This window comes from Mustelus asterias, chromosome 6 (assembly GCF_964213995.1).
Source record: "Mustelus asterias chromosome 6, sMusAst1.hap1.1, whole genome shotgun sequence".
Classification (NCBI taxonomy): domain Eukaryota; kingdom Metazoa; phylum Chordata; class Chondrichthyes; order Carcharhiniformes; family Triakidae; genus Mustelus; species Mustelus asterias.
This window is the reverse complement of record NC_135806.1, coordinates 80,066,860-80,077,112: the sequence shown is the minus strand read 5'-3', so window position 1 is coordinate 80,077,112 and position 10,253 is coordinate 80,066,860. Positions and strand designations below refer to the sequence as shown.

Sequence of the window (10,253 nt, the reverse complement as noted above, 5' to 3'; positions counted from 1 at the left end):
GATACCATTTGCCTTCTTTACTGCCTGCTGTACCTGTGTGCTTACCTTCTGACTGATGCATGATGCACCATTTTTCAAACCGCTACTCCGGGTAATGGTCAGCACCTTTACAAGCCTCCATGTTTCTCCTCTTTAAGAGGTGCAGGCTAGCTTTCAGTAGTGCTTGCAAGTTTCAATTTTGGGCTTCCTGCCCATGCATACCACAAACAGTTAGTGCTGGCTGTTTATAGACATCATAAATGAACAAGCAGTCAGAAGATGCTGAGCTACCTGCAGTACATCGAATGGGAAATTCAAAATTACACCTTGCCATTTGTGCATTTATCTTTGAGGGCTATAAAATTAATCCTCACAAAGATTCATAGCTGCTTGTGTCCCACACTGCTGCCAAAAGTCAAAATGACCCCACAGAAGTGGAAACCATAGGAAAACATTGAGAGATTTGGTTAGGTGGATATGCATCACCATAGGAGATCCCCCTTTCTAGGATCAGCCCCAACAAAAGGCACTGAAGGTACAAAAGCAATCCTATTTGTAATTCGATTTATTTTCTATCTTACGCCCAAGATTACTTGCAGTTGTGGGTTGACTTTCTTTTCTGAAGATATCTCCTCCATGGCCAGGTCAGCTAGGAGACTGGGTTGTGCATATTTCTGTATCACAATCAGGTGCAGAACACAGAGAAAACTCATCACCACTGGGTCATACTCCTGTCTGACCTACTGTTACTGCTGGACTGTCTACAAGGATCGGCAATACTGACAACAGTTCTCACTGGTTTTAATGCATAATATACAAGTCTTGAGCTTTCTATCTCAGCTGAGATGCTCAGTGAAACTTATTTTGTACATTATCTATTCTGTTCTTGACTTAGGCTGGCACACTTTAAACTATATTAACTCGATTTCAAAAAAAAATTGCAAAGCACTGTTAGCAATATTGTCAGGCATACTTGCATTTTTTCAAATCAAATTCAATGTTTATACCACTAGTCTTTGCTGAAATGTTAAATACCCTGATGTCATGACGTATTTATAAACCCAGTGGACCATTGCAGTATTTTACTCTCATCTTAACTCTTTTGGAATGAAAATGAATATGCCAAATCGGAAGAAAATCTTTTCCACACAAACTTCAGAGCAATAAAATCACCCATTCTGTGAAACAACATAGATTTCTATGTGGCCGCCAGGTATTTTTCTTTCAGTCATTTCTCTTTCAAATGTTTCACCATTATATGACCAGATGCACAAAGGTTTCATCTTTACAATGCATGAATTACCTGTCATGCCTGCTTAAAGTCCATACTTTGTCCTTTGATCAAAAGATCAAAGTAGTTTGCTTCAATGATTTTATTTTTAAATTTCCAGAAAACAGCACACAAAAATCATGATAGGGACACCAAAACTGCAACCATAAAGTAAGAGTGAGTGGTAGGGGATACCTCTCTTTGTAAAGTTTATTTATTAATGTCACAAGTAGGCTTACAGTAATACGTGCAATTAAGTCACTGTGAAAATCCCCTAGTCGCCACATTCCGGCGCCTGTTCGGGTACACTAAGGGAGAATTTAACATGGCCAGTGCACCTAACCAGCATGTTTTTTGGACTGTGGGAGGAAACCAGAGCACCCAGAGGAAACCCACGCAGACACGAGGAGAACATACAGGCTCCGCACAGACACTGACCCAAGCCAGGAATCGAACCTGGGTCTTCTAGCATATGCTGTCTAGAAAAAGGACAACATTTGGGAGTCAGATATAGGGTGTAACAAGCTCAAGGTATTATCTTGAGCGCATTGTGCTATCTGAACCAGTAATTTATTTAAATTTTCTACATTTTTATGTTTCTATATTTCTGTGTGAGAGTTTTGATACATTTAGTGAACTAATACATTTGTCTTGGAGCACATGTGTATAGTTTACAAGAAGAGGCACTTAGATTCAGCAAGATACATTCAGAATCAGAACTGTATGTGCTATTAAAACAGAATTCCTATATAAAACGTATGAGCTGGAATAACTCAAAAGAACTCCGGCAGCTTCTGTGGAGAGCGAAACAGAATTAACATTTTGAGTCTAATATGAATTTTATTCTGAACAAATTCTTTTATTCTCCTTCTAGACTTCCTCCACTGATATGTGTGTATGTTAGGTTAAATGGACAAAATGCACAATGCAATTTTCAATACATCCCTCCCCTTCTTAGTAAGTGAGAGGTACAATATGAGCATTCAACTTCACCAACGACACAACCACATATTCTAACATTTCTATTACTTTAACAATGCACTCAATCATGTAAAATAGGATGAAACATTTGTTGACCAATTGAAAATAGTTCAGTTTGTAGCATAATCTCTTACACATGCTAACCATTTTCTCTCATGGTTAGGATATCACCTGACGGTTGTGCTCTCATTCAACTAATATTCTTCATCTTGAACTGTCGATGTTGGAATCAGATTCAATGCTTATGAATAGTATTTTCATTGCTTTGAAGATTGATATATTTCATGTGAATGCATCATTGGTCCTTTTGTCCCAGTCACAACAAATGGCTGGATATATTGGGGATGTTTGCTTTCCAACATGACCATCACATTTCACAAGCACTTTATCTTCATGCTTTAGTGGTGTAACTCTGAATATTATGTTTCCCTTGGTCTTTACTTTCACATGATTCATCTGTTCTCGATCACATTTGAGTACATGTTGATCATTAGCTCTGCAACGTAGCTCAGGAAAATGTGTGCCCATGGGTTATGCAAAGATGTGTCTAAATGGAGACTTTTCAATACTCAGTGAGGAATCGCACTGTACTTGTTCACAGCTGGAGCTGCATAGCGCACATTTTTCAAAGATAGGGAAGTCTAAAACTAGAGGGCATAGGTTTAGGGTGAGAGGGGAGAGATACAGAAGAGTTCAGAGGGGCAATTTTTTCACTCAGAGGGTGGTGAGTGTCTGGAACAAGCTTTCAGAGGCAGTAGTAGAGGCAGGTACAATTTTGTCTTTTAAAAAACATTTAGACAGTTACATGGGTAAGATTAGTACAAAGGGATATGGGCCAAATGCGGGCAATTGGGACTAGCTTCGTGGTAAAAACTGGGTAGCATGGACAAGTTGTGCCAAAGGGCCTGTTTCCATGCTGTGAACTTCTATGGGCCTGATTTTACCAAAACTTCACGCCCGAAAACGGGTGCGAAATCGCGATAAAGTTGGGTGTTGGGCCTATACCGCGATCTGCACCCGATTCCGAGCAGATCGCAGCTTTACCGACACCTGATTCGGGCGCGGGTCCGGCGCATGCCCAAATCGGGCGGCCCGACATTTGCATGCATTTAAATCAACTTAATGAACCGCGAGCCCAACTCTACCACCAAATCCCACTTTACCGTCTTCTGGTCCGATCCGCGTCCGTGCTGTTACCGACCTGCAGAATAAAAGTCCGAAGTCGCCGCTGCAGCCTCCGAAGAGCGGGGTCAGAGACTGCAACCGCTCTCTGACCCAGGTCATCCACTGGTCGGGGCGGGAGGGCGTTGGGGGGTGAAGAGAGGGTGTGACGTCTCATCCCTGGGGAGGAGGGGGGGTGATGTCTCATCCTCGGGGGGGTGGGGGGGTGGGAGGGGAGGGAGTGTGATGTCTCATCCTCTGTGGGGGTGGGGGGGGGGGTGGGAGGGGAGGGGGTGTGACGTCTCATCCTCTGGGGGGGCGGGGAGGGGGTGTGATGTATCATCCCCTGGGGGGGGGGGGGGTGGAGAGTGGGTGTGACGTATCATCCTCTGGTTGGGGGGGTTCCACTGCCTGTCTGCGGCCGATCCCTCCTGGCACCATCACTGGTACACTACCAGCCACAGCCATCTCTCCCGCTCTCTCGCACCTGCAGGGAAGAGTAATCTGTGGCTGGTAGTGTACCAGTGATGGTGCCAGGAGGGATCGGCCACAGACACGCAGCGGTATCCCCCGACCACAGGATGATCGGTCACACCCCCTCTCCACCACCCCCCCAGGGGATGATCGGTCACACCCCCTCCCCTCCCCCCCCCTCCAGAGGATGAGACGTCACACCCCCTCCCCTCCCACCCAACCCCCACCCCCCAGAGGATGAGACATCACATCCCCTCTCTTCCCACCCTTCCTCCCCTCCCCGACCAGAGGATGAACGTCACAGAGCCGCTCTCTCCGCTTTCTGCTTTTATTTTCGCGCCTGGGCGCGCTGTCAGATTTTTTTCAAACTGCGCATGCGCAGTTCAGAGCTCCGATCGGTCCGCCAGTGCTAAGCCCCGCCCACAGCTTAGATCGGACCGGAGCCGGCAAAACGCGTATGGGCGCGCTGCAAAGAGGATTCCAGGCGCGGATCTATTTGCCGCCCAGATCCGGCACTTAGACTCAAAATGGTAAAATTCCCCCCTATGAGTGCATAATTCTCTTGACTTCTATGTTAGTTCTTGGTCAGTGGTGTGTGCTTTTCTGATGAGTAAAGCCCAGGTGGTTTACAGATTTACTGAACTTATTGCTGTTGAATGGGGATCCATTGTCACTTCTCACTTTTTGTGGGATGCCAAAGCGAAAATCTCATCAAGCTTTGGGATGATTATTTTTGTTGAGATAGATGTAACCATTTTTACGACTGGGTATTTGTTGTCGTTGTCAGTGATTCTAAGCAGGTATTTGCCAGTGTGTAGATCTGTGAAATCAAGGTAACTTGAACCCATGGTCCTGGAGGTAGTTCAGACAACTTGAGATGATTGTGACAATTTGACATTGTGTTTGCTTGAGCTTCATGTGCAACATCAATAACACATTCTTTCATTGATTGCAGAATGAAAATACAGTTACTGTGTAACACTAGATCAGATGTAGCAGCAACAGGGAGCTGATTATGAACTCTGACCACAGTGTAGTTTGCAAGCGATATCACTTGTGGGGGGTCTCTCAATCACATATTTTCAGTTGCATGATTGCCTTGCCATCATAAACATTTGCAATGCTTTATCTTGTTTTGTTGCCATTTTGATGTGAACTAATTTTAGCAACTTTGGCACTGGATTTAATGTTGCTTGGCAACCTTTTCTTCATGACTAGTAATGACTGTCAGCAATGGATGTCATAAAAGATAGTCTACTGGGTTGAATATTCCTGGCTGATACTCAATGTGGAACTCATACTTTGTACTTTGAGTATCAAATGCTCTACACAAATGGGTGATTTGTTATGTGGATTGGTGAACCAAACTTACAAGTGATCTGTGATTGGTTTTAACTTCAAACTTACTTCTGCACAAATTGCCCCAGATGTCACCTGTTCACAAAAGCAAGACAAATCCAACTTAGCCAATTAATCGCCCCAACTGAGATCCTTCAGATGGATGAAATGGTCATTCAGCCTCCCTTAGCCTGTCACGTTTCAGTTCATTGAGCCCTTACATTCCTCTGAAATTCCAGCCTCTTTGCAACCTAATGACCTCCGTCTTCATCTGAACTATTCTTAAAATAACACACTTAAAGAAAATCTCAAAAAGCTAGCGTATATGACAGTCAAGTTAGAAATTAATCACAAATTAAACAATACCTTCGGGAAATGAGTACTAAAAGCAGTTGGTTGCATTAATGGTTGGGAAATTAAGCATTTAAAAACATTTTTGATGGGATATGTCTTCACTGGCTAGACCAGCATTTATTGTCCATCCCTAGTTGCCCTTCAGAAGGTGATGGTGAGCTGCCTTCATTAATTGCTGTAGTCTTTGAGGTATAGGTACACCCATAGTACTGTTGTGGAGGGAGTTCCAGGATTTTGACCCAGTGACGGTGAAGAAACGGTGGTATATTTTCAAGTCAGCATGGTGAGTAACTTAAAAGAGAACCATCAGGTGGTGATGTTCCCACACATCTGTCCTTATAGATGGTAGTGGTGATGGGTTTGGAAGGTGCTGCTTAGAGAACCTTGGTGAGTTCTTGCAGTGCATCTTATAGATGGCACACACTACTGCCACTGTTTATTGGTGGTGGAGGAATTGAATGTTTGTGGAAGGGGTAGCAATCAAGTGGTCTGCTTTGTCCTGGATGGTGACTAACTACTTGAGTGTTGGAGCAGCATTCATTCAGGCAAGAGGAGAGTATTGCACGACACTCCTGACTTGTGCTTGTAGATGATGGACATGTTTTGGGGGTCGGGAGATGAATTACCATCTGCAGGATTCGTAGCCTCTGACCTGCTGTGGTAGCCACAATATTTAGATAACTAGTCCAGTTCAATTTCTGGTCGGGATTCAGCAATAGTTATGCCATTGACTACCAAGGGGCAATGGTTTAGATTCTCTCTTGTTGTAGCTGGTCGTTGCCTGGCACTTGTTTGGCTTGAACGTTTCTTGCTAATTGATGCGCGATATAACTCACGAGGCTAGAGGTACTCGGGGAAATAAAGGCTTTTATTGACTACAACAATAGAGCTACCATATATAATACACGATCCCAGACTAAAGGGTCCCAGACAGAGCAGTGACCTTTATACCTTTCCCAGGAGGCGGAGCCCGACTGGGATGTACCATAAGAACTATATTACAGGTAGAACAGCCCAACCCTAACCCCAACAGTAACATGTAGAACAGCCCAACCCGAACCCCAACAGTAACATATATACAGACTCATAGTACTGACCAGACCCTGGCTCAGCACTACCTGGTGGTAACCAACAATGGTTCACCACACTAATCGTCAGTCTAAGCCTGGATGTTGCCGAGGTCTTGCTGCATTTGGACATGGACTGTTTCAGTATCTGAGCAGTCATGAATGGTGTTGAAGCCACAATGACAGGAGAGAGCAGTTATGACAAAATGGTTGAGGATGGCATTGTACATAGATTCTAATTACCCTATTTTCATATAAATGTATACAAGTATTTGCCTCCAGCTTTAGTGTAGGATCTGATTTATTTGCTTCTTAGATTTAGGCTGGATTTGCCACCAGCTAAAAATCCAGTTTGAATGATTGTTTTTTTTTATTAGGCTGGAATTTAAATAAACCAATCAATCTGTTTATGCCAAATCAAACTATCATTTTCTGTATAAGAATCAATTGGGGAAGTAAAGTTTTGTCAGGTAACCCAGTTGTAACAAAGATTTAATTAAAAAAGAAGACTTTGATGCAAAGCTCGCAGTGTAACATTAGATAAATATTCTAGTTCCCTCAACAAATAGATCATCAGGGAACCATAACTGTGATTGGTAACCTAATTGGATGCCAAATAGGAAATCTTATATTACCTAGTTCCAACATTAAGATGTTTTTCAGACTGATGGTTTTTTCTTGATTGCATGTGATAGCACATGACTCTGAATACCTGGCAAAGTAATGTATTCAATTGTAACAATCAATGAGATTTTTTCAGTTGGTTGACCCCCAAAAGTAACCCAATTACAATATCTCAGCCGGAGTCATATTATTTCAATATAAAGAGCAGTAATAGGTCACTAGGTTAGTACACTCTAACAGCATAAACAGCAGGGATAACCTGCAATTCAGTTTAGGATGCTTGTTCATTTATAAAATATCTCAAGTAATTTGTACTCCATTGGTTATGTGTGAGAAAATACTTTAAACTAATTTGTTCCATTATTGCAATTCAGGCAGTATGGTTTAAAAAAAAAACAAATATAAAGTTCATACATTGCGCTATAGGAGAGAAAAGTTATTTTGAAAAATAACTGAATGAACTTTGTTTTGTTTATTTTGTGTGAATTTTCAACTCATTAAATTTATGGAGGATGCAGCAAGCAAACTAAATCTGGTTACCACTCAGGACTGTGCTGCACAGTTCCTTCTGAATGGTCCAGTGTAATGTCCTAATGTTGTTAGATGTTGTTGAAAAAGAAAAGACTTGGGGGCGATTCTCCTATCCCCCTGCACTAATTTTTTATGAGTTCAGTTCTGGATTTTAATAAAATATCCATTCCTTTCTTGTATCATTGCACTTAATGGACCAGATTTCCCTTTGAAGTGGGCATGGTATGGAGTTGCCGGCATTGGACTGGGATAGGCACAGTAAGTAGTCTCACAACACCAGGTTAAAGTCCAACAGGTTTATTTGGTAGCATGAGCTTTCGGAGCGCCACTCCTTCATCAGGTGAGATGAAGGAGCGGCGCTCCAAAAGCTCGTACTACCAAATAAACCTGTTGGACTTTAACCTGGTGTTGTGAGACTACTTACTCTGAGGTGGGAATCATGAGTCAGGAGATTTCCTGGCATCATGATCTCGCCTCCTGTCCAGTAGCACCTGTCCATGCTGGAGTGGCAGAGCAGGCTGGAGTCAGGGCTGCCACTTCCAGAAGCAGGCCCAAGGTGGGTAAGTGGATGCCAAGGCAGGCAGTTTAGAAGACCTGTTTTTGTTCACTCTGAAATGGACCTAGTTCAGGACATGAATTAGGCAACCCTGTCCTCACCTTCATCCCCTTAAGCCCCTAAAAAACAAAATCAATTCTATTAAGTGGTCATAACACTTTCAGAATAAATGACTATTTAAACTCCAATTTAAAAAAAACCCATAACAACTTAAAAAATGGTCAGTCCAAACAAAGGTCACAGTGCCCTTGACAGCTGTATCAACAACCCCTGTTAAACAGAATCCCTTAGTGGGGTGTCTAGCTCTGCAAGCATTCATGATGAAATTCTGTTGTACAACTATGTCAACTAAATCTCCAGAGCTGAATATAGTAAAGTGCTTGAAGTAGTGGGACAGATGGCCATTTGACAGAGGAAAATGTGTGACTTGTAGAAGAGAGCTTTACCCAATAGATACATTACTCAAGTGCATATGAAGACTTTTCTATTTTCACAATGCTGGTTAATTTAATGGTCACTTTCCTTTTCTAAACAAAGCCCTATCACTAATCACTGCCTTAAAAAACATACTTAATTTACCACATACCATTGCATTATAACATTTGAAGTCAGCAGCGCCTTTTAAATTTACCTGTCGAAAGGTTATTGATTCCAAAATAGGCTTCCAAAGTGGTTCGTAGTACCACTGAGCTGGTTGGTGTGAACTGTATCTCTTTCAGAAGCTGACTCAATATTATGAAAATTGTGGGGGTCCGAAATCATCACCCCTGCAATAGTCACTGATGCTACACTTCTTTTATCTACATGTATACAGATTATTTTCCTGCAAAATGTAAGAACTTAAATTTTGATCATGCTCCACCTGCCACAACAATTTCAGTTTTGGTTCCCTGGTCATTTATATTTCTGCAGTTGATACGGTAGCCAAAGTGTTGCTATGTTCTTGCATAAAGGACAATACACTCTCCTAAAGGTGTTTTCTTCATTCTTATTGAACTAGCTTAGCACCTTTCAGAGCCACAATTGTTCAGTTCACCCTATCTTCCCCTTCCCTAAATGCTCAACTTCTCGGCCTTTTGGCTAAGATCAAGTGTAGTATGGAGAGGATGCTGCACTTGGTTGAGGTCATTAGGTTACATTGAAGCTTCATATGTTTCATATGAAGCAATTTTTAAAAGCGGCATCTCGACCTTTTGGCTAAGATGCAAATGAGCCCAAGTCTTGGAGGAGGAACCTCCCCCTTCTCCAATCAGCTTGGCTCATGTAGATCGGGCCCAGGACAGGGTGGTTTGGTCGCTTGCCCTGTCTTGTCAGCCTGGATCGGAAATGTCTCAACTTGTTGAGACTCTGAATTGGATTTGATTTGATTGAATTGGAAAAGTATTTTAAAAAATGCTCAACTTCTCGGCCTTTTGGCTAAGATCAAGTGTAGTTATGCGGATGCTGCACTTGGTTGAGGTCATTAGGTTACATTGAAGTTTCATATGAAGCAATTTTTAAAAGCGGTATCTCGGCCTTATGGCTAAGATGCAAATGAGCTCAAGTCTTGGAGGAGGAATTGCTTTCCCTCCTCCAATCAGCTTGGCTCATGTAGATCAGGCCCAGGACAGGGTAAATGGTCGCTTGCCCTGTCTTGCCAGCCTGGATCGGAAATGTCTCAACCTGTTGAGACTCTGAATTGGACTTGATTTGATTGAATTGGAAAAGTATAAAAAAATGCTCAACTTTTGTAAGTTTTTCCACTTCTCTCAGATTTTTTTTCAGCTTCATATTTGCTGAAAGAAACTTGCAAGTCCGTTTTACTTATATTCTTTTAGATTAAGTGATGCAGAAAATTAAATTCATGTGCAAATGCCAAGAAAATTTTAATATAACCCACTTGGATAAGTCAGTGACAGATTTAGAACAACCCAACAGA

At 42.3% G+C, this 10,253-nt stretch overlaps 1 non-coding gene across 1 annotated transcript; it reads left to right on the top strand.

Annotated features, from left to right (window-relative positions):
* The first annotated feature begins 9,731 nt into the window (after window positions 1-9,731).
* On the top strand, window positions 9,732-9,924 carry LOC144495371 (U2 spliceosomal RNA). Its single transcript, XR_013498240.1, has one exon. It is a non-coding gene; the product is annotated as a U2 spliceosomal RNA (small nuclear RNA).
* The last annotated feature ends 329 nt before the right edge of the window (window positions 9,925-10,253 follow it).